The sequence below is a fragment of the Coenobita brevimanus genome, chromosome 95, assembly GCF_032717465.1.
Source record: "Coenobita brevimanus isolate Jiangsu-jjx chromosome 95, ASM3271746v2, whole genome shotgun sequence".
NCBI lineage: Eukaryota > Metazoa > Arthropoda > Malacostraca > Decapoda > Coenobitidae > Coenobita > Coenobita brevimanus.
In genome coordinates, this window is record NC_137048.1 from 2,713,212 (window position 1) to 2,739,458 (window position 26,247).

Below are 26,247 nucleotides of genomic sequence, written 5' to 3' on the forward strand. Positions count from 1 at the left end.
TTTGGAACATCAGAAAGACTGGGACAAAGGTCTTCCATTCATTGTATTTGCCGCAAGAGAATCTCCAAATGAATCATTGGGCTTCTCACCTTTTGAACTACTGTTTGGCCATGAAGTAAGAGGACCCCTTAAGTTACTCAAGGAATGCTGGCTGTCGGAGGAAGATGACGTCAACCTGCTGGAGTATGTGATGAAGTTCAAAGAACAGCTGTCCACTGCTTTACAGCTGCCGAGAGAGAATTTAGGAGCTGCTCAGGAGAAGATGAAGACTTGGTATGATAAGAAGTCCAGGTTACGCCACTTTCAGCCAGATCAGGTTTTGATTCTGCTACCGGTGCATGGGCAACCTCTTCAAGCCAAGTTTAGTGGTCCTTATTTCGTGGAGAAGAAACTCAGTGATGTCAACTATGTCATCGCCACACCAGATCGTAGAAAGAACAAGCAACTTTGTCACATCAACATGCTAAAGTTATATCACAGGCGGGACGAAAATAACCCAGTCTGCACTGTAGCTGTTCCACCCGAGTCTGCAAGTGAAGTTCTCCCATGCAGCATGAGCCTGAGTGATAGTTTGGGGAAGAATCCTGATATCATGAATGATCTCCAAACTAAGCTTTCTCATCTACCTCCCAAGGAAAGGCAGGAGTTTTCGGCATTAATGCAGGAGTACCCACAAGTGTTCCGTGCCACTCCAGGAAGAACTACTGTGTTGATGCATGATGTCGATGTTGGAGACGCAAAGCCAATTAAACTGCCTCCTTACCGTGTGAACCCAGTGAAAGTTCCTCTCATCGAGAAGGAGCTTGGCTACCTGTTAGACCACAAGATGATTGAGCCCTGTCAGAGCGAGTGGAGTTCTCCTGTCACTCTAGTCCCTAAGCCAGGTGGGTCACAGCGGCTTTGCATTGACCACAGACGTGTTAATCAGATAACCAAAACAGACACTTACCCTCTCCCTCGCGTGGAAGATTGCATAGACAAGATCGGAAAGGCTAGGTACATAAGTAAGTTTGATTTGTTAAAGGGATACTGGCAAGTACCTATGACTGAACGTGCTAGGGAGATCTCATGTTTTGTAACACTAGGAAAGACTTTTGCATGTTCTGTAATGCCATATGGTATGAAGAATGCACCAGCCACTTTTCAGAAGCTCATGAATGTTGTAACAGAGGGTTTGGCAGGGTGTGTTGTTTATATTGATGATGTATTAGTCTTCAGTGACAACTGGAAAGATCACCTATGCCATGTCAGTAAATTTCTTGAGCGTTTGGTTCGGGCTAATCTTGTAGCTAATTTATCAAAGTGTGAGTTTGGTCAAGCTAAAGTTCAGTACCTTGGGTACGTAATTGGTGATGGATATGTTGCACCACCAGGAGCTAAGGTTCAGGTTATAAGTGATCTTCCCAGACCTCAAAGTAGGAAAGAGCTACAAAGATTTTTGGGAATGGTAGGTTATTACAGGAGATTTGTTCTTAACTTTTCAATTCTTGTATCACCACTTACAGACCTACTGAAAAAGGGAGTTAAATTTGTCTGGACCGATAACTGTGAATCCTCTTTCACCAAACTTAAAGTTATCCTATTAAGTCAGCCAGTGCTCGCTACTCCAAATTTTGCTAAGCCTTTTAAGATGGCTGTTGACGCAAGTGATACAGGAGCTGGGGCTGAGTTGCTGCAAGAGGATGATCAGGGTATTGAACACCCTGTATCTTATTACAGGAAGAAGTTCACTCCACCTCAAAAGAACTATTCAACTATTGAGAAAGAGCTTTTGGCCTTGATTTTGGGTTTACAGCATTTTTCATTTTATTTGTGTTCTGGTTTTGACCCCATAGTCATTTATACCGATCATAACCCACTGAAATTCCTTAGTAAGTTTAAAGATAAAAATCAGAGATTGACAAGATGGATTCTACTTCTTCAGGAGTATTCATTAGACATACAACATGTCAAGGGGAAAGAAAATGTTATTGCAGATTGTTTATCTAGACTTTAGACAGATTGTTTTAGAGTAATAAGAAATTTCCTTTGTAAATTTCTTTTTCTTTGTGGGGAGGTGTTACATAGCCTATGATTTCATCATCCTTTGTGTAATTCTGACGCACAGTATGCTGCATGTTTGATCACGAGCGTGTTCTACCTCACTCCCCCCCTCCTCCCTTATAGTAGAGTAAGTCGTTCTTTCTGTTGTTCAGAGCAGGATTGTCAACTCTTTGTCCCCATGGCTTCATTTGCGCGTCCTTCTTACAAGTTGTATCAAGCTCTGCTAGCCCCTATATAATGAGCTCAGTCTCTGCATTATTGCCACTTAGATCTACTCCTCATTTTGCTCACATCTCTGTCCTCCCCTGTACAGTTGTTATTATTGTGAGTGCTCAGGAAGTCTCCAACCATCTAGCAGCTGTGTAATTTTATTATAACTGTTATTGCATTTTTTCTTGTACTGTGTAGCGTAAGGTGTTAATTCTTAGGCCTAGTAAGCTTTTTGTGATTAATGTTAAGTTTGGATGTCAGTCATTATTAATAATATTTTGTATCTGTAATAATATATCTTGCATTCACTGAGTATTATCTGGTATTTTCATTTTATCAGGGCTGACTTAGATAAACTTACTCTTGTTAATTTCGTGTTAATAGAGGCTATTGCAGTTAACCATATATTTAACCTGTTTTTGCCATTACATTATCCTTATGAGTCCTGAATGTTTTGTTGGTAGTTTGAGCATTAAACTTTAACTTGTAATTTTACCTAACTCTTTTGTTTTGAACCTTGAACTTTACGGGACAGTAGTGATTTTTAGTATTCTCACTTAAAGTGTACATTATCTTTCTCTGTTCCGTAACTATATATATATATATATATATATATATATATATATATATATATATATATATATATATATATATATATATATATATATATATATATATATATATAATCAGACGCCTTAGTCCCTTTTGGGGGGGCCACAATCAAATCGCCCCCACATAGCCATGCCCCCTGCAATTTGGCTGCCCTCCCACCATCTTACACACCCCTCTCTCATTTGTCTCCATCCCATCCCTCCACCTCATCCTTAGTCTCCACCTTCCACTCTACCCCATAACCTGGACCTCATTCTCCTGGTCAGTCGCTCATTTTCCATCCTCTGTACATGGCTAAAGCATCTCAGAGTATTTCTCTTGACACTTACACTCATATCCACATCAATGCCACACATTTTACTTCCACATTTTTCTTTCAGTCTCTCCATATAACTGCACATGATCCTCTCAGATAACTTATTTCCACTAGTTGTGTACTTGCAAGAGGATCCAAGGTTTTCTTTCTTATGGTAGAGTGGTAATCACAGTACTGTTATGCAGTGACTTTTTGATATTCATTCTCACTCCCATACTCCTTATTACTACTTGCAGTAACCTAGCAACTTTCTTCCCTATTGTACACTTTCAACCACTTCGTTCTCCAAGTTTCCATCCTTATTCATGACACTACGTAAGTCCGTATATGCACTCAAATTCTCCATTTCCTCAACATCCAGCCGAGCTGTGCAATCTGTGACTTCATTTCCCTCAAAGACCAAAATTTCACATTTATCTGCACCCACGTTTAGGTTCAGTTTCCTACGTACAATCAAGACTCATTCACTAAGCTATGCAGCTCACATTCATCTTCCCCTATCAAAACGGTATTGTTAGCAAACAGAAGGATAGGAAATTTCAAAACCGTACCCTCTGTCACTAAGAGGGATCTAATATCCATTGCCCTACCTTGCATCGCTTTTATAATTCCTTCCGTGAATAACTGAACAACCACGGAGACACGACACATCCCGTATTCGGTCCAATATTCGGATCAAGGAACTCATTTCATTATCCACAAACATTGGAGCCTAGCGCCCTCATACATACCCTTGACCGCATCCAAACATTTTCCCATCTACTCCATCTATTTTTAATATCTTTCACATTGCATGAGTATCTACTCAACCATAAGCTTTTTGAAAGTCCATGGAGGCAGAATATAACTTCTTTTCTTTCAATAGATACTTTTCTACTAAACACTTTAGAACATTACATCTATACAGCTTCGTCCTGTTCTTAAAACCTCCTTGTTCTATTACAACCATTTCCTCGGTTACTTCTCTCCTGCCGTGAAATTCTCGTATTACAATTTGAAGACAGATACCCCTATGATTGCCATGCAGTTCTCTTTCCCTTTTTCCATTGTATTGGCTAACACTCATGACCGACTTCCAATCCTTTGGCACTCTATTTTACTCCCAGGCCAATTAAACATTTTCCATAGCCATTCCATCAGTATCTCGCTCCCTTATTCAGTATTCCGTCACACATTCAATTCGCGTTTTTCTTTCTTTCTCTCTCTCTCTCTCTCTCTCTCTCTCCATTTTGGCTTTCTTTTTTGTCTCAGATTGTTCCAACCTAATGATATATTCTTCCCTATTCACCCCTATTCTACTCCCAGTCATTCACCAACCACTTATACTTGCACAGCTTTCGTTCCTTATTTTCAATACTTTATTATAGTGTCCGTTTTCTATATTCAGCAATTTCTTACAGTGCTCTCCCCATGTGCTCATTTTCTTTCCCTTATCCACCGACACTCTGGCATTTTTTCCATTCATTCTTATGTTGCTTCCCTATTTAACCTGCTTATTTTCTTGACCTACATCCAAAACAGTATCCTACATTCCCTGTACTTTACATTTAGACTTCTTCCAAACCCCACAGCCACTCTTTTCTTAATTTCTCTTACTAGTCTTATCACATCTTTCCTCTCCTCTTCATAACTCTTTTCCGTCTCTCAGCATCCTCAATTCCTCCGCTTCCCTTCCAATCACTATATTCTTTCATCTTTGCCACAGCTCGTTTCACCTCTTCATTCCACGATATTGTTCTTTGCATCACCTTATGTGAGTATCAAAAACATACCTTCCACCTCCTTCGTCTGCTCAAGATCATATGTACTCAGTCGCTCCCTTACTTCACCCTTGTTACCAGCCGCAATAGCGAAGCTGGTAATGTTTTCAATAGGCTTCTTTTTGTTTTAGAGTCGAAGAATTTGTTAAATGATCAACAATGTGGCTTCCGTAAATACAGAAGTCCACTAGATCATTTAATGAATTTGGAGCATTGTATTGCAGAGGCATTTGCCAATAAAGAATTCATGATAGGGGTGTTCTTGGACATCCATAAAGCCTATGACATGACCTGGCGACACGGTATACTAATGAAGCTCTATGCTTATGGTTTAAGAGGAAATTTGCCTATTTTTATTTCAAATTTCTTAAGGGACAGAACTTTCTCTGTCAAATTGCCCCGTAACGTAACATCGGATATATTTATCCAGGAAAACGGGGTGCCACAGGGAAGTGTGCTTAGTCCTACTTTATTTAGTATTATGATCAATGATATTCTGTCATCAGCTCCCATCCCGAGGAATCTTAAATACTCGCTCTACGCTGACGATTGTGCAATATGGCACTCTTCCCATAATGCACAATTTTCGGCTGGGCGGATTCAAGCAGCCCTTGACTCCGTCCACCAATGGGCCTTGCAGTGGGGATTTAAGTTTTCCATACGTAAGTGTGCCGCTATAGTTTTCACTAATCGTAACGTACCTAATTTGTGCTTAACTTTGGATAATCAGGCGGTACCTTTTCAAAATTCTGTAAAATTTTTAGGAATACATTTTGATCGTAGAATGAATTTTAAACTTCACGTTAATACTTTGCTTGCTCGTTGTGATAAACCGTTAAATGTCCTCAAGTACCTAGCGTGTACTACCTGGGGTGCCGACAGAAAATCTTTATTAATGGTGTATAAGTCCCTTATTCGATCGAAGCTAGACTATGGCGCACAGGTGTATGGCTCGGCACCAGATGCCACTCTGAAAGGATTGGATGTGCTACAGAATAAATGTTTGCGAATGTGTCTTGGAGCCGTCCGGTGTACCCATGTGACTCGTATGGAAGTGGAGGCGAATGTGCCTCCCCTCCGTATTCGCCGTGACCACCTGGCCTTGTCCTACGGCATAAGGACGTTAAGGAAAAGTAATATCGGCAATGTGGCCTGTACCCCCCTGCGTCCATACCATCACCTTCTGCGGGGGGTGCGTCGGCCACTTGCCGCCCGCCTCCACTTACTGACTCAGGAGCTTGATGTGGACCCCAGTGACTGTGACAAGTTGGTGCTTAAAAATATAGCGCCTTGGGAGCCACCCGGCTTTACAGTCGATGTCACATGGCTCCCAGCACCAAAGGCCAAGGCGCCGGAGGCGGAGGTCCACCACTTGTTCCGTAACATCATTGTTCGTCACTTGGGGTCCCATCAATTGTACACCGACGGCTCCAAGTCGAGTGAATGTGTGGGTGCAAGTGTGTGGTCGACTGAATGTGCCCTCAGGTATCGGTTGCCGACTCACACATCTGTGTTTACTTCAGAACTTTTTGCTATTGACAAAGCCATAGACTATGCTTTCAATTCTAGGCATGACTCATTTGTCATATTTTCAGATTCAAAATCAGCCCTTCAGGCAATTGCATCTTGCACTACGGACTCTCATGAGATCCAGGGCCGCATCGTTAATAAGTTGCATTCATGCAACAAGTCATTCACGCTGATCTGGGTGCCTGGTCATTGTCGTATCTACGGCAATGAGCAGGCTGACTTACTTGCAAAGTCGGCTGTAGAGCTCGAGGAGACTTGGGACGTTCCTCGTGATCTACGGTCGAGTCTATCTCTCGGAAAGAAATCAATAAATCTTCTGTGGCAAGGTCAGTGGACCAGACTAAATAATCCAACTTGTAAGCCGTACCTGGGCGACTGGGACACTGCCAACTGTCCCAGTCGCCTAGAAGAAAAAGTGTTGGCACGATTACGGCTTAATGCCACCATTTTAACTCACATAAAACCATATATGGAAAGACGCTTCCCACCGCACTGTGACATCTGTAATGCGGTGTTATCTATTAGTCATATCATCCTGCGCTGTCGGCGATTTATTCGTGAAAGTGCTTCACTTATAAATTACTGCGGCGCAGTAGACGTCCCCTTCACCCTTTCCACCATCCTGGGTGATGGGGACATTGTTATGACTGATAAATTGATGGCTTTCTTGAGAGAGACAGGACTGATCAGAGTGATGTGACTTTTTTACTGCGTGGTTATGGTTTTTATGAACAGTAAATATGTATATATTGTAATATTAATTAGGGTTGACAGTTGACATATTTTAAATAGTTCCTCCTCCCACTAATCTATTTCTAATATAGATGTCCCCTACATTAAGCCAAGTTCCTCGCCTGACAGTCACCAGCGATGAGTGCAAGTGTGCAATATAGGAAGGTATTGGGCACTTGCAGTCGATGGTGGTCTGCTGGGCGAGGTTCTTCACTTTTTGTACAAATTATGTAAATACATTATATTATCTTGCTTAAGTTATTCTAATTAGGGACGACAGCTGACGTATATGGAAATGTTCCTGACTCGTCTGGTTCCCTTTCATATATTGATGTCCCCTATATTAGGTTGTGCCTCGACTGACAGTCACCAGGTGATGAGTGCAGGTATGTAATGTAGAAAGGCATTACATATCTGCAGTCGATGGTGTTCTGTTAGTCGAGGTATTTTTACCGTTAGTGTAGGTCTAGCTATTTGTCTCTGTGGGATTTAGTATAGGTTAGCGATTTGTCTGTTAGGTGATTAGTTTTAGGGTCTTTAGATTAGTTTTTCTCTATAATATAAGGTATAAAAAATATAAAACCAAGAAAAAATAAAAAAAATAAAAATACAAAAAAAAATAATATTAAAATTATTATATATACATGTACCTTTGCATGAAAGTGTGTCTGTATGTATGCATGGAAGTGTGTGTGTGTGTGTGTGCGTGTGTGTATGTATGTATATATATATGCTTAAATGTATATACATATATATATATATATATATATATATATATATATATATATATATATATATATATATATATACATGGCCTTAATACAGGGGCTTCGGCCCCAATGGTTGATAGGCCGGGAAAAAAAAAAAAAAAAAAAAAGTTTTCAATTTGTCTGTGTGTTTATTAGCATGATAACTTCGCATCCACTCAAGATATCATCAAAAAATTTTACAGGTGTGTAGTAGAGAAAGAAATCGATCACAAGTTCGAAATTTGTGAATGTAGGTTGAGGTCTAAGTGTTTGTTAGCACGAAAACTTCGCAACCGCTAAATATATCATCACAAGATTTTACAGGTGAGTAGTACTGATGAAAATCTAAGAGTAGGACTATTGTTTTCAGTCTGTCCGTCTGTCTGTGTGTCTGTGCGTCTGTTAGCACAACAACTTCGCAACCGTTCAAGATATCATCACAAAGTTTTACAGGTCTGTAGTAGGGATCAAACTCTCTTACATGTTCGAAGGTGAAAGTAGGCCAAGGTCTGTGTGTCTGTTACCACGATAACTTCTCAACCGCTCAAGATATTACACAATTTTATAGGTGTGCAATAGGAATGAAAATCTCCTTCGAGTTCGAAATTGGTGAAAGTAGGTCAAGGTCAAAGTCATATTCTAAACCGCGCTAGATATGTGTTGGCTCAAGGCTGGTGTGATTCCCCTCTTTGGAGGGGGCTTTATTACTGTATTCCATTTTTTTCTCTCCTGCAGTTCTTCTCCTCTCTTTGCAGGATCTGGCTCCTCCTGTCAATCTCTTCCTCTATTCACATAATGCTTTTGCACCTCAATCTTGGACACTACTAAGCATTGGTCAGATAGTCAGCACCACCTACCTCTGTACATTCTCTAGCGCAACACAGATATTCTCATTCGCTTACCCACGCACACAAATAATCAGTCATTACTTTCTGTCCACGCAACTCACCACCCAACCTCCTTATCACTCGCCATGCATACCTGTGGATCATTTTGTGCCTAAAGAAGGTATTGCCTATATCCCATCCCTTCCGCACACAAAATTCCACCAGAGCACTACCACGTCCATCCACTTCAGAGGGAACACCCCACTTACCAACCAGGGAAACAGTGGAAATATTTGTTGATAAGTAACCCAGTGACACAATTACGCTGTATACATTCATAGCGGTGAGGACAGTATTTTTTAAAAGCGTTTCACTAGGAACTAGGCATTGAGCTCACACCACGCTGCCATATAAGGAATTTTGTGTCTGCTGCATTGGTTTCTGGGTCTCAGAATCTATACTTAAATGGAGAAGCAAGTATGGCAGTAAACTTATTTTGCGAAGGTTACATTAGAAATTTAAAGTATTCATTAACTGCGGTGTTGAGCAGTAATGAGTTTGCAACTTTATCTCTTTTCTGTTACTACATCAGTGGTCACTGCCCTTCTGAATGTCTGCATCACTCCTGCATTACGGCGGGCACATGTCACCCGTATGCCACCAAACTCTCATCTTCTTTCAGTCCATGTTTCAGATGCAAGAGTTAACCAATAATCTCAATTATCATTCTATGTAACAGGCCAATTCTGGAACCGTCTTCCACTGTCTTGATTTTCTTTTGCCTATGATGTCTAATTTTTTTATATTCAACGTGTTCAGGCATTTCGATATGAGCGATTTTTGAGTTTGGGTCTCTGTTATTTTATTCTTTTCCTGGATGGAACAATCTTGCGGGCATCATAACTTTGGTTCCTTCTTCCTTGAATTAAAACAATAAATGTGTAAGTTGATAAAAGGGAAGGGAAACTGATAGAGGGGTCTTTTGTATTCAGTATAACAATTATAACAGAGAGAGAGAGAGAGAGAGAGAGAGAGAGAGAGAGAGAGAGAGAGAGAGAGAGAGAGAGAGAGAGAGAGAGAGAGAGAGAGAGAGATCCCAGTTTAGAAGTGTTTAAAGAGGAGAACGTCTTACAGCTTAAGAAACACTACGGGAACCTGAGCCCTGAACCACCATCATCCACTTACAGACACCATATACTCCTGCACATCCCGTTGTGCACTCACGGCTGTCTCTTATCTCTCACTGATTATTGTTCTCCTCTCTGGCACCGACTGCCTGTTCCTGGCTCTCAGTGTCTCTCTAGCGCTGATCCTACCCTTCCCAGTCCCTCTTTAGAACCCTTACTAGTCTGCCTCACGAGTATCCATTTAGTGTGGGGTGCTGCCATTCTTGTCTTCCCTCACTCCTGAATGCCTCAATCACGCTGACATGACCAGTTCTCTCTCTCTCTCTCTCTCTCTCTCTCTCTCTCTCTCTCCCCGGACGTCCTCATTAACATTCGTAAGGTTTCTTACTCTCAGCGTTGGAAAGTAGAATATTTTCCTAAGTTTCTGTTAATTTCATGCATGTCTTCGGAGAGCAGACACAAGATGGCTTTCCACTGCTTTTATTTTACACAGTGAAAAAAGACAAGTATTTTGTCAAATAAATTCTTCCTGCCATCTCCTCTCGCCTAGACTAACTTTCACCCCGCTGCCTCTGTTGATATTAACATAGAACCATCCACCTTGCCTCTCATACTACCGCACATTCTTTACCAATGACATCTTGCAGTTCTTTTTTTTTCATTCTGTTGTTGTCTTTCTATCTTAATCTTATCCCTGGTGTGTTACTTGATGTTCATTGCATTTGTGTTCATCATTCCCACATGTCCTGCTTCCTCGTACTTATCATTTATACTTATCCTTTTTCCTATATCCCATTTCTTCTCTCCCTGTGCCTCCCCTGCCAACTCCGTGAACACCTTCCTTCCTCCTATGTCATCTACAGTCATTTGATATACTTCCTCTATTCACCTCCATGCTACAGGAGTTCCCAGTCGTCTGTCCTGTCTTCCCATTATACCGAAAATCTTTGGGCACACCTGTAAACGCATTGATAAAAATATATATGAACAAATGTAAGTGATCTGACAGCGCTCATTATCATTTGCCTTTATTTTCTTCCGAAATGAATGAAGCTCATTCTGTCTATTAAGACAGATTTTCTGACTCATATATCTAGAGTTATTCCAACTAACTATGAGTCTCAATGCCTACTTTACCCCCACAAGCGAACGTTTAATTTCATATTCAGTGTAGGTCATATGTTACTCCAGTATCTACACTCATGTACTCTGCTCTCATAGTTCACTCCCTCTTTTTCCCCCTGTGTTCTTGTAGCGTCATGGGCAGAAGCATTTCCTTATTTGTCAGGCATTTCTGTACTGTTAAAGGGTCCAGTACGTGGGATGGTGAAACTCAGAAAACGCTATGTGTTTCAAATATTTATTGTTTCTTTGCATCTAATACCGGACGATATGATGGTGATCCTGCACACCTTTACCTTTCGGAAGAAAAAAAAAATGGTGAAAATAATTTCCAGGTACTGATAATGAGAGTCAGGTGCCGCACCGGTGAGGGCAAAGTGGTGTTCCAGTCTTGGGAGTAAAAATCTCGCCATAAAATGCAAGGCGACCGCAGCCATTTCATTACACACTATGCTGGCCACGTTATTAGCAGCACTGGAGAGGCCAAGGTCTGCCTCTGTCTGTCTGTCTGTCTATCTGTCTCTCTCTTCCTAGCACTGAGAAATTTGTTCTCTCTTTTTCTATATCTATATCTTTCTATCTATCTACTTATCTATCTATCTATCTGTTTATCTATCTATCTATATATACATACATACAGAGAGAGAGAGAGAGAGAGAGAGAGAGAGAGAGAGTTTTAACTTTCAGTATACCTACCAGTCTTTAAGGAGTGAGAATAAGAACGGTGTTTGTGGAAAAGTATGAAGTTTTACACCCTACATAAGCCATAGTTTACTGGTTTGGAGGAAATCAAGGACAGAATAGACTAAGCAAATGATAACATTCTCTTGATAACTTGGGCGAATCTAGCGAAATGTTTCTCATTTCAGCTCTACCACACCTGGTTATAAAGTACTTTTTTTTTTTTCTTACGTGTTCGACTCTGGGCAAAGGTTTCAGGGCCTATATCTCGGGGGCAGCGACCTATTCCAAGGCCCAGTAGTCCTCCTACACCTCCACATGTCACCACATCGGCGCTAACACCCACCATCCACATTGAATACATGGTAGGGCTGTCTTGTACAGGACTGGTGTATTAGTATTAGCAGGGGTATTTTTACGACACGTCGGCGGGTCATCAGGTAGATCAGGAAAGTCTGCTTTTTAGGAAATTCAAATCCTTAAACTGTTCCCTGCCCTACCCGGGATTCGATCCTGGGTCCATTAGGACTGCAGGCCGCCTCTACCGATTCAGCCACCGCCTACCCCAAATAACTCATATTTGCATAATAATATATAGAATGCCAACAGATCATTAAAAATTCAGCTCCATCCTTATTAATTAGGTAACAAGTGCAATACATGAGGATTCCCCATGACCTTCTCTTAGCCTCACGAGTTTCTCCAGTGAATATAGAGGACATGAAATACATGACTTTTTGAAACCTTTTTGCAAGACCACAATGTCTGCTTGTTGTTCCCTAACGCCGATCTGCCTGGCCAGGCACACCCTTCTACCACAGATTAGCTGCTTGTGTGGAGCCTTCTTACACACCGTTTGGGGATCCGACACCCCTATAAGGTAAAAACAGCTTCACCTGCACTGGACCAGGCTTGGACCTGGGTTCTTCTCATGGATCGATGCAGGAAAATGTGAGGAGGTTTGAACGCTGGGTGAACGCCACAGCTGCTTCACCCAGGGTACACAGCACCACCCGGTGTAGGCTTCTCTCCAGTTCCATTCGTGTTACGCAGACTGCCCAAACATATTGATTATCCTCATGTACCTGAATATTCTTCTGAAGGACTTGCATAGAAAGACTGCATAAATCATTTGCTTGATTTGTTTAGACAGTGCCGCAAGAGGTGTCAGTACAGAGTGTTCCCTTAAGGCAGGCGTTAGAGTAGCGAATAAAAAGTGCAGATCTTACTTTTGATTGTGCTTCTGTTTTTATGTCCACAAACATACAATACTAGTGTTACGTTTCCGCGATCATGCTTATACCCAACAGACAACTGCAGTATTACAAAACAGCCTAACTGACAAACAAAACGCCACCTTACACTAGCTTCAGTTCGTTTAAAAAAATACAGAGAAGAAAGAAAGGACGACAAAAAAGAAATTACATGAAAAACTAGACTCTTCTCTATGGATTCATAGTTGGCACAGGAATGGAATCAAGAGTCTTTGATTTGTTGCCCTTCTGTGTTACCACGAAACTCATCACACACACACACACACACACACACACACACACACACACACACACACACACACACACACACACACACACACACACACACACACACACACACATTGTTACGCAAACAGAAATGACTTGACAAATATTATTCTCTCAAATTTCCTACAGATTTCACAGAATGCAATCCCGTATTTTTGGTTGGGTCGACACGGAACACTGAGGAGAGTCATAAAAATTGTTAATATGTATGAGTGTGTGTGTGTGTGTGTGTGTGAGAGAGAGAGAGAGAGAGAGAGAGAGAGAGAGAGAGAGAGAGAGAGATGGAGAACAATTAGCTTCTCTGGTAAATGGAAATAAATGTGTAAGGAACCCCAGAGGCCTGACCTATTTCCTCGCAGGAAATTAATGCTTGCCTTCCCACTTAATGTTTTTCAGCTGCTTCCTTTTCCAGCTTGCTGTGTCAGTGTGGAGGGATCGGCATACTGGGAAATGTGGCTCCGCCGAAAATATTCACTGAACGAGGCACTGGAGAGAAGCGAGTGTGAGATGAAAGGAATGAAGAAGTAAAGTGTACGAGGAAGAGAGAAGAGGAGAAACTATGAGAAATTGCTTGTGGAAAAGGCAATTGAAAGATTGATTGGAAGTAGGATGAGGGAGGGAATATAAAGAATGGTGAAACAACTTGAACGTAAGTAACAAAAGAGCATTTCAGCAGCGAATGTACATAGTGAATTGGTGAAACGGAAGATTAAATGAAGGGGAATAAGGAGATGGAAGAGACGAGGAGAGACGCAAGGGTTTCAAGAACTATGACAAATTAGTAGGAAATGGAAAGTAGATTAAATTAAACATTATTAGGGAAAAGAAGATTGATATGAGACTTAGAAAAGCGTGAGAAGGAGAACTGGGGGGTGAAACATGGAAGGGAAAGAAAACTGGACGAAAGAAGAAGAAACAGCATGTGAACGGTATGGAAAGCAGGGAAGGGAGTAAGGAGGAGGCAGCAGCTTATGGTACTGCAACGGGTGGTTTAAGAAGATTGCTGCGAGAGCCAATTACATAGATGCAGTGTACGGGTAAATGAGTACTGTACTGCTTAGAGTATAATCTTATGTAGTAACTTAAATATACAGATGCCATGATTTCCGCTTATAATATGCACTGGTTTTAAGGCTGGCACGATACAATCCTTTAGGATAATACATGAACATTTCTTGTTGTTGCAGGTATATGACCATGTAAATAGTTTCTAGAGTGCACAGTAATGTTTATAATGGTGTTTTATAAAGTATATAAAGATTTTCTTGATCAAGCGGGGTTTTCCTGTACGAAAATCACCATTATTTGCTGACGTTAACACAAAAGCTTCAGGTAATATTATATATAACCATTCACAACAGGGAATACAGAGAAGGTTAAAAGGTACGTCAGTGAAGTGGGGAAACTTGATCAAGGGAGAATGGAACTGAAAACTAGAGATAGGAAGAGAGATTATTTAATAATAGTGAAGAGGAAGGCACTAGTATGTTTAACGATGATGGAGGAAGGAGAGAGTGAAAGGAAACAAACATGCAAAGAATGTTAGCACCCCCGAAAAAAAAAAAAAAAAAAAAAAACTTTCGGGGCCCGAATGCTAATCGCGGGCCACAATATGCTGTTGGCCACGATACGCTCTACCTACAAACCAAATGTCAAGAACGCTACTTTCAAAATTCTGCGGATTGCAGTCACTCCGTTTCACAAAACTTCAATCCATATTAAAAAAAAATATGTGGTGGCTGACATTAGGTCACCTTTAATAAATCCTCACAAGTATTAGACTCCTATACATCCACATACTGTAATTGCTGTTTCCTAAAGATTTCGTGAAAATTCGTCCACAACTTTTGGCTACACACACACACACACACACACACACACACACACACACACACACACACACACACTCTATATCAACTCGCCTCGCTAAAGACAGGCGATAACAAACAGTACCACCTTACTTCATACGGTGCAGGAATTGGAACTCACACTACTGCTACTCCTACTCCTCTTCTTCTTTTCCTCTTCCTCCTCCTGCTCCTCCGCTTTCTCCTTTTCTTTTCCTTCTCCTTCTCCTCCTCTTCTTTTCCTCTTCCTCCTCCTCTTCCTCCTCCTTTTCCTCCTCCTCTTCTTTTCCTCTTCCTCCTCCTCTTCCTCTTGCTCCTCCTCCTCCTCCTCGTACTACTACTACTACTACTACTACTGCTGCTGCTGCTGCTGCTGCTGCTGGTACTTTTATTATTACAATTATTACAATTATTATTATTATTATTTTTATTATGATGATTATTATTATTATTATGACTATTATTATTATTATTATGATTATGATGATTATTATTATTATTATTATTATTATTAGGTGGCAGGTGGGTGCGCCCACCATTAACTCACTCGATGTAGTGCTGCTCTCAGGTGACTGCCCTTTCCTCTCTTCTTTCCTTCTTTCCTTCCTTCCTCTTCTGTATATCTTTCCTTCATTCTTTCCTTTTCTTTCTGTCTACGAGTGACTCAACCCTGAGTGACATGCCAAATGGTTTCCTGTACACCAGGAAACCATTTACAACGCTGGGTGGTAACCATATAACCAAATTATGGGGCCTGGTGGTTTAGTGGGTAATTTGGGCGCTCCAGTCGGATTGAGCCTGTGTTGGTTAATATCCACAAGGTGGTTGGGGCTTATTGCTCACGTAATGTCACTCAGGGATGAGAGAGACTGGTTACTCAAATGTCAGGATCAACTTGCCTAGCCGAGGGCTCTTACGCTTCTCATGGGGCAACACAGGATTAAATGTTGATGATGATGATGATAATGATGATGATGATTAATGTCTGTCACTATTATGATACACCAAACTTCACCATCATCGTCATTACCGTCACAGCAATAATTCTCAGGAAAGTGATAAGGTTAAGTAGTAGCCAGACAGTATAAAGATAAAGCACAAAAGTAAGCGAGATGTCCAACAGCAGCCCCAGGGGAATATGCCACACAATTAGACACATATCATACACCTCTGGATACAAACTACAATCAGACACATCATACACCCCTCTCTTTCTCTCTCTCTCTCTCTCTTTATATATATATATATATATATATATATATATATATATATATATATATATGTTAGGATGTTGGGAGTTTATATAATCCTTAAACTTATGAATATCAGCAGGGTTTTTAAATATAACGAAAGTATCGTCCATGTATCTCCGGTAAAAGATGGGTTTAAAATCAATGGGACAATTATTAAGCTAAGTTTGTTCATGGTGGCAAAGAAAAGCATTAGCATATGAAGGACCCAGTGGTGACCCCATCGCCACTCCATCTTTTTGAGTAAAAAGTTTTCCATTAAATGTAAACAGGGATTGGTGGGTTGCTATCTCCAACATGTTGTAAAATGATTTTTTGTCCAAGCCAACTGAAGTAAGAGTAGAAATACTGGTGTTATCTGTGATGAGCCGAGTGGTTTCATGCAAGGGAACATTCGTGAAAAGGGATTCTACATCAAAGCTAGCCAGGGTGACAGGGTGATCAAATCTCAGAGAAGTGACTTCCTTGACAAACTCTGCAGAGTTTTGAACCGTATATTTATTTGTACATAAGGAACTGATCAGGGGAACCAAAAATTTTGCTGTGTTATAACTGAAGGTACCAATAGATGAAATGATGGGTCTTAAAGGCGTGTTAGGTTAATGAACTTTGGGGAGACCATAGAGATAACCAGGAACTGAGCCAGAAGCATACAGACTATTAGTCGTACTATCACCTACTTTATCTTTAATACTTCGCAGTAATCTATTTAGTTTGTCTTCATGTTTTAGGATGGCAGATGGAATATCAGAACTGATGACCTTAAATTTAGAGGTGTCACTAAGAATATGATTAAGCTTTAGTTCATAATCATCCTTGTTCATGATAACTACGCCCTTTCCTTTGTCAGGACGAGTAATAATTATGCCATCATCATTTTTGAGAGATTTCAAAATCTTACGATATCCATAGTCCTCTTTTTGTTCTTTGAGATGTGCAGAGTGCTGTCTAAAAGAATTTTTAGCTAAAGCAGATACATTATGCCACACGCAAGTCCAGTCTTGTTTGTAAAGGTTGCATTTCTTTAAACTGAACATAATCTCTCAAAAGGTAAAAAGAACTTAACATAGTTTAAACGAACAGGAGGGAGAGCAAAATCCAAGCCTAACGACAAAACATCCTTCTCCTCCTTAGTCAAAGACCTTGAAGAGAGGTTAAAAATTACTTTATCTATATCAACTGAACTATTGATATCAATTCCTAACCCCCTAAGCTTACGTGAATGTGTAGCAACAATCTTATTGATATTTTTCTTCACAAAACATTCAATGATTACACTGAGACATTTGAAATCAAAATATGAAACAAGGTTTTTTAGCTTATATTTCAATGCATCAATTTCTCTATTAAGTTTAAGCAGTTTGTTCTTCTGCTTCCTTATTTCAACATCCAAAAGGTGAAAGAGCCAAGATCTATATGTTGATGTGGCATAAAACCTTGAATCATGTAATTTAAATCTAATGAAATAAGGCACTTGGCCATAATCCCTACATGTTCTTAAAAAAATGAGGTCCCTTTCCACCTTCTTGACCTTGAATGCTGTCTTCTCAGTGCTCCTATAGCATCGGAGTGTGGGTTGGCCATATCTTGTTAATAAAATATCCGTAATAGATCTTCCTCTTGGGAACCTTAGTCTTGTCAGGAAAAGTAGTACCAACGTTGTGATGTACAGCATCTTTATTATTAATCCGAAACGTTTGGATTAATAATAAAGATGCTGTACATCACAACGTTGGTACTACTTTTCCTGACAAGACTAAGGTTCCCAAGAGGAAGATCTATTACGGATATTTTATTAACAAGATATGGCCAACCCACACTGCGATGCTATAGGAGCACTGAGAAGACAGCATTCAAGGTCAAGAAGGTGGAAAGGGACCTCATTTTTTTAAGGACATGTAGGGATTATGGCCAAGTACCTTATTTCATTAGATTTAAATTACATGATTCAAGGTTTTATGCCACATCAACATATAGATCTTGGCTCTTTCACCTTTTGGATGTTGAAATAAGGAAGCAGAAGAACAAACTGCTTAAACTTAACAGAGAAATTGATGCATTGAAATATAAGCTAAAAAACCTTGTTTCATATTTTGATTTCAGATGTCTCAGTGTAATCATTGAATGTTTTGTGAAGAAAAATATCAATAAGATTGTTGCTACACATTCACGTAAGCTTAGGGGGTTAGGAATTGATATCAATAGTTCAGTTGATATAGATAAAGTAATTTTTAACCTCTCTTCAAGGTCTTTGACTAAGGAGGAGAAGGATGTTTTGTCGTTAGGCTTGGATTTTGCTCTCCCTCCTGTTCGTTTAAACTATGTTAAGTTCTTTTTACCTTTTGAGAGATTATGTTCAGTTTTAAAGAAATGCAACCTTTACAAACAAGACTGGACTTGCGTGTGGCATAATGTATCTGCTTTAGCTAAAAATTCTTTTAGACAGCACTCTGCACATCTCAAAGAACAAAAAGAGGACTATGGATATCGTAAGATTTTGAAATCTCTCAAAAATGATGATGGCATAATTATTACTCGTCCTGACAAAGGAAAGGGCGTAGTTATCATGAACAAGGATGATTATGAACTAAAGCTTAATCATATTCTTAGTGACACCTCTAAATTTAAGGTCATCAGTTCTGATATTCCATCTGCCATCCTAAAACATGAAGACAAACTAAATAGATTACTGCGAAGTATTAAAGATAAAGTAGGTGATAGTACGACTAATAGTCTGTATGCTTCTGGCTCAGTTCCTGGTTATCTCTATGGTCTCCCCAAAGTTCATAAACCTAACACGCCTTTAAGACCCATCATTTCATCTATTGGTACCTTCAGTTATAACACAGCAAAATTTTTGGTTCCCCTGATCAGTTCCTTATGTACAAATAAATATACGGTTCAAAACTCTGCAGAGTTTGTCAAGGAAGTCACTTCTCTGAGATTTGATCACCCTGTCACCCTGGCTAGCTTTGATGTAGAATCCCTTTTCACGAATGTTCCCTTGCATGAAACCACTCGGCTCATCACAGATAACACCAGTATTTCTACTCTTACTTCAGTTGGCTTGGACAAAAAATCATTTTACATGTTGGAGATAGCAACCCACCAATCCCTGTTTACATTTAATGGAAAACTTTTTACTCAAAAAGATGGAGTGGCGATGGGGTCACCACTGGGTCCTTCATATGCTAATGCTTTTCTTTGCCACCATGAACAAACTTGGCTTAATAATTGTCCCATTGATTTTAAACCCATCTTTTACCGGAGATACATGGACGATACTTTCGTTATATTTAAAAACCCTGCTGATATTCATAAGTTTAAGGATTATATATATATATATATATATATATATATATATATATATATATATATATATATATATATATTGTCCCATCAGAAGCTTATGGGCCAGGGGCTAGACTGCTCAGTCCTGACATATATGGCGAAAGTGAAAGGGTGGGTCAACCCTGAGTGGTATTATGTGAGCAAAAAAGCCTCAGCTCTCCCTGAGCTATATATCATGAAACTTTGTCGGCCACATTTGGTTGGAGCACCAAACACATGAGACCACAAGGGGTCCACATATTTCTTTTTAGCTTACCATCCAACGCAGTAATTGGCTTACAAGAATACCATGTAGCTTGTTCAGTTTAGAATTACCTGTAAGTTGTACTACATCGAGTGAGAGGATGGTTTTTATCGTCGATAAAATAACTGACCAAATCTGTGATCATATTCTCTTCGGCTTAAGACCCAGTGTGTCAACTGGTGATTTATTTTACACATTATATTTAAAATCTTCACTTGTATGTTACTGGAATAATTCTAATATCGACAGAGTTTGCATTAACAGTGGACGCCAGAATAATACTCCCATCAGCACCATGACGTTACTTTTGTTATACTGATAATCTCAGACGACTGTGCTCAGCTTAGGAGAGATTATTCCAACTGGATTTGCTATCCAGTTTATAGCCCTCAGTACGTGAACTATTTCGGTTGTTCAGTAAAATCGTTTTTAGGGAACCAAGAATAAAGTACTTACGTCAGGGTAGTGGAAGGGTTGGGGATACGTGTGTTTAAAGAATATTGTCAGGATGAGGTGGTAATAACATTAAACTAAATACATCAGGATAGCGGAAGGGTTGGGGATGTGTGCTTATCAGTACAACGGTAATTAAGTATACTGTATACAGTATATAACTGAATCGAGGTCTGGTGCTTAGTGTACATGTCCTGCAGCAAAACAGCAATACCAGAGCTGTGCTGTAAATTGATGTGACCTTGTATTGCTGCACTTGCAAGAGCATGCAATGTAGATGCTCTGGCCGGAATATTTCACCCCCAAGCTCCCACACCTCCTTACCTTTACCGCTCATCATTGCAAGTGGTTGTGGATTTGGGTGTAGGTGTGTGTAGAAGTGGGTGTGAGTGTTGGTGTAACTGAGAGTGGGTATAAGTGTAAGTGCATGAGGTTGTAGGTGTGTTGGCGTGGGTGAGTGTATGGTGTTAGTAAGTGTAGATGAGAGTGTGTGTCAGTCCGTGAAGGTGTGCGTGGGTATCGGTCGATGTAGGTGAGCGTGGGTGTCAAACAGTGTAGACGAGCGTGGGTGTGGGTGTAGGTGGGTGTGAGTGGAGGTGAATGTGTGTAATATGAGTGTGGGCGTGAAGGTGTTGATGGATGTGGATGTTGATATTGATGTGGGTATGGATGTGAGTGTGGGTGCAAGTGGATAAACGTGTAGTGGGGGTTCATGGGTAGGTATGGGTGAGGTGTAAGTAACAGTATAGATGTGTGATGGATAAAAGTGCGAGTGAGAAATATGGTGATGGGGAGTGAGGGAGATGCTTGTTATGGGAAAATACAGAATTATCCTGAATGGTTGAAAAGAAATATTAGAGAGTTATAAGAAAATTACTGTGGTCATTCGAGAGATCCATTTGTTCAGTTTGTATATCATTAATAATTATTTCCCCAGCCCAGGTCGGGGAAATGATCTCAGGTTGATGATGTATTATGCTGGTTTCTTCCTTTCCCCACTTGACTGGATGTAAATGTTGATTGTGGGTGTACGTGAGGGGCGCGTAGGTTTGGGTACAGACTAGGGTGTGAGGTGTTTGTGTGTGTGTGTGTGTGTGTGTGTGTGTGAGAGAGAGAGAGAGAGAGAGAGAGAGAGTAATGGCATTTCTCAGGCAGAAGATATAAATGCCCGAATTTATATTCTACTTCTTGAGCTCTAGCGCGGGAAGGAAATAAATGCTTGCCGCTTAACTTTCAGTTGTTAAAGTCTATATCAGATAAATTTTACTGAATTTACTGCCTCCAACTCTAAGAAGTTCTTACTCAAGTTAGAAAAGGTGTATGAGAAAGTAGTTGTATGTGTAGGCAGTCTCTAACACTCCAAGTCTGAAATGTTTCCCCTGTGCTGAATAAAATAATTGGGATGTTGCAAATATGATGCAGAGAATACTTAATTTGATTGGAGGGATGCTTGCCTCTCCGTTTTAAATCTGCCCTCTCTCCCGTGTGGTTGCGTCACTGTGTTCTTGGGATGAAGAATTACCATCGTCAAGGAGGCGAAGGTGCTTACTGAACGACGCACTGGAGAGACAAAAATGGCAAAGTGTACGTGGGAGGCGGTACAACTGTGAGAGAGGAAGACAGGAGGGGAGGCAGGTCGTGAGGGATTGTTTGAGGGGAGAGGAACAGATTGACTGCAGGAGGGGAGAGGGAGAAATGGGATCAAGGGAGGAGTAACGTGAGAGAAAGAAAGTGATGATGGAAGGAAGGAAGATGGATGGAAGAGGGCGTGAGATTGAAGAGGGGGTTGTGAAGATCAGGGAGGAGGAAGCAGGACACAGGAAACTACTTCAGAGGAAGGGAATAGAGAGGGGAGTTGGGCAGAAAGAACAACAACTCGAAACGAGGGGAGGGAAGGGTGAAAAACAGAAGTTGTATGAACAAGTAAAGAGAGAGGAGGAAGATAATGCAGTGAGGTGGAGAGATGGCAGAGAAAATGGAAAAAGTGAGGGAAGTAAGGCCGTAAGCAGGAGGGAGAGGAACTCGAGATATACATGTAGGGAGGAACCGAGTTCTTGGAAGGCTGAGAGAATCAAGGGAAGGAGAACTGGAGGTGAAGCTGGAAGGGAACGTAATTTGGACCATAGTAGAGGAAACACTATTCCATGGTATGTTATTAGCAGAGAGAGAGAGAGAGAGAGAGAGAGAGTACGACTGGGGTTAGGGGAGGTAAGAGGAAAAGTTAAGAGATAATGACGCCTCTCATCACGTGCCAGAATGGAGGCGAAAGTAACCCGTATATCAACCCACGTTTTAATTTACTCAGGATTACTTTTGAACGAAGAATGTTTGGAAGAATCGTGATAATGAGGAACAACAATTTCATATCCCTGCATTGTATTGTTTTTAATTAAGAACAACTGTTAACTAAAGTGGAGCATTATTACAAATAAAGCAGGCTAGTTATTTCTTTACAAAGTGTTGCCTCCTTGACTGCACTACTCTGCATTACCGACATTCAAGCACTGTCACCACCACCAGCAGGTATCAGCATATTCTTGGGTAGTACTGAACTGACCTGTGTTACATAATGTTATCTCCAAGAACTGACGTACCACTGGGGTTGTAAAATTATTCTAAAAGGATTATGTATTGTGGTGATGGTGGTCCTTGCACTAATACCAAATCTCTTCCTCAACAAGACCCGCCCAAGAGCTAGCATTGCAGAAAATATTAAGGCCATCCAAAGGCGGGTTGAAACATGGAAAAGAGGTGAAATCGACAACCTACTTGAGGAAGCAAGGGCCTTGCAGATGCGAGTAAACAACCGAGGCAGAAGAAATCAGAATACCAACAGTGTTGCAAGGATTTTTGGCAGCAAGATGAGACAGGGGAAGGTCTCGATGGCAACAAGATCCCTGTCAGCTGAATCACCAAACGGAGTACTTGACCTGACAGATGAAACAATGCAACAACTAAAAGAAAAACACCCGACTGCACGACAAGCAAGTGCCCAGTCAAAGCTCGACGGCGACTACACTCCTCCCAATCCCATCATATATGACAGGATAACTGGCGATATGGTGTGGCGGAAGGCAATGCACACACAGGAAGGGGCAGGACCGTCAGGCCTGGATGCAAAATCTTGGCGAGTAATCCTCAGTGACATCAAGTTTGGGGAGGCAGCAACAGACCTATGTAACACCAATGCCTCACTGGGGAGGAAGCTGGCTTCAAGTCAGTGCAGTAACATAAAAGCACTGACGGCTTGCAGACTAATCCCCCTTGATAAGAATCCTGGATGCAGGCCCATCGGGGTGGGTGAAGTCTTAAGACGGATTATAGGAAAATGCATCATGGAGGTGGTGAAAGATGATGTGAAGCAGGCAGTTGGCAATCTTCAAGTGTGTGCAGGCCAGCAGGCAGGAGGTGAGGCAGCAGTTCACTCCATGAGGAAAATATATGGGGAAGAGGGCTGTCAGGCAGGATTATTAGTTGATGCCTCAAATGCATTTAATTCCATCAACCGGGAGGCAATGCTGCACAATATCAAGGTTAAATGCCCAGCATTTGCCCAATATGTGGAAAACACCTACAAAGAACCAGCAGACCTCTACATTGTGGGTAAGACAGCTGTCCACGATGTCGATGTAATCCAGTCCACAGAAGGAACTACCCAAGCGGACCCCGTTGCCATGGCTATGTACGCCTTGGCGATGACAGTGCTGCAACAACAGATCAAATACGAGGCCACCAATGTAAAACAGGTAGCCTATGCAGATGATCTCACGGGTGCTGGCAAGGCTGAGGATGTGAGGATATGGTGGGACCTTGTAACATCTCATGGCCCTGAAATAGATACTACCCTAATGCAAGTAAGTCCATCTTGATCGTGAAACCAGCTTACTATCAAGATGCACAAGAAGCATTTAGAGGCACAAACGTGATAGTGACCAAGGAAGGTCAGAGGCATCTAGGTGCTGTGACTGGAACAAAGAAATTCAAAGACAAATATGTGAGTGATAAGGTAAAGACATGGGTAGAAGAAATTCATACACTATCCAGCCACTTAAAAACAGAACTCCATGCAGCATACAGTGCATTTACCTATGGTGTAAAGCATAAGCGGACCTTTGTGATGAGGACCATACCAGACATTGAGTTGCTTCTACAACCACTGGAGGATGCAATCAGGGATTCATTCCTCCCATCTCTAACCAATGGCCACATCTCCACACCAGAAGAGAGGGAACTTCTTGCACTACCACCCAGGATGGGAGGCCTTGGCATTATAATTCCAGTAGCTATGAACACAGAAATTCACTCAGCCTCACCAAATCCTTGTCACAGAAGATCTGCGCCCAGGTTGAGGCGAGTGAAATCGACCACCAAAGGCAGAAAGATATAAAGACACAGATAAGCAAGGAGTGTGAAGCAAGAAAAAAAGACCAGCTGCAGCACATAATCGAACATCTAACACCAGGCCAGTGCAGAAGAGTTGAAATTGCACAGGAGGTTGGGGCATCGAACTGGCTCACAACCCTGCCTCTCAAGGCAAAAGGCTTCCACTTCAACAAACAAGAATTTATTGACGCCATAGCCTTGAGATATGGGTGGCCAATAGAGAACCTACCTTAACACTGTGCCTGTGGCACTGCCTTTGATGCAAACCATGCAATGGTATGCAAGAAAGGAGGCTTTGTTTGCATCCGACACGATGAAGTACGCGACCTCACTGCCAAAATGCTGCAGGAAATATGCCATGATGTCACGACTGAGCCAGCTCTGCTAACCCTGGACGGCGAGCACTTCACCCACAGAACAGCAAACACATCAAATGATGCAAGAGTAGATGTCAGTGCACGAGGTTTCTGGACAAGTGGGCAGAGGGAGTTCTTCGACATCAGGATATTCGATCCCATGGCAGCATGTCATCGTGAACTGTCTCTCGAAGCTGCACACAAAAGGAATGAACAAGAAAAAAATAGAAATTATCAAGAAAGGATCCAACATGTGGACCACGGTCGATTCACTCCCTTTGTGTTCACAACATCAGGTGGGATGGGTCCAGAGGCAGTGAGATTCTACTCGAGACTGGCAGAGGTTCTTTCTGAGAAGAAACATCAACCGCAGAGTTCTGTTATGGCCTGGATGAGATGTCAACTGTCATTCTCCCTCGTGAGGTCTGCTCTGCTATGTCTCAGGGGCACAAGATCATCAGCCCTCAGGCCTGTCTCTCTGGCGGGTATGGATTACGAAGCTACAGTGGTCGAGAGTCGCATAGACCAGCGACTCCAATAGTTTAATATCTTTATTTACACTGTAATATCAGTAAACATAAAATAAAATAATGATAATAATAGGAGATGGTTGGTAACCACAGCCGTTGGCGTGCTTGGGGCCAACGGATTGTAATATGAGGGTTAGTGTTAACCTTCACATTACAACTCCAAATGGTGAACTGTATTAGGAAGGTTGGTTTTGATCTTCACAATATAATTCCCCAATGGATGGAGGTGATTTTAAAAAAAGAAGTAGTAGTAGTAGTAGTAGTAATAAAAGGGGGAGACGAGTAATGAGAAAATTTCTTTCAAAACAAATAAACAGTTAATGCAAGTAAAAAAAAAAAAGCGAAATTGAAACCACCGACTGTTACAAAAAGAAAAAGGTTGATTGTTTACAGTAATGATACTAGGAGGTTTATAACAAAGAACTGAATATACGAAAATAAGTGCCACTCGTTTAATTCCTGTGCCACTTATTACTGTTTATGGCATAAGCACATGACTCTGCCCTGTGTCTTAAGTCTTTGACCGACTGTTCTTAAAATGAAGTTAAATAGTTCCTGGCCAACCCTCAACTTTAGGTTCAGA

At 41.1% G+C, this 26,247-nt stretch overlaps 1 pseudogene; it reads left to right on the top strand.

The window, feature by feature from the left end:
• The window catches only part of LOC145413172 (uncharacterized), a 52,063-nt pseudogene extending 26,388 nt beyond the window's left edge, over nucleotides 1–25,675 (top strand).
• The last annotated feature ends 572 nt before the right edge of the window (nucleotides 25,676–26,247 follow it).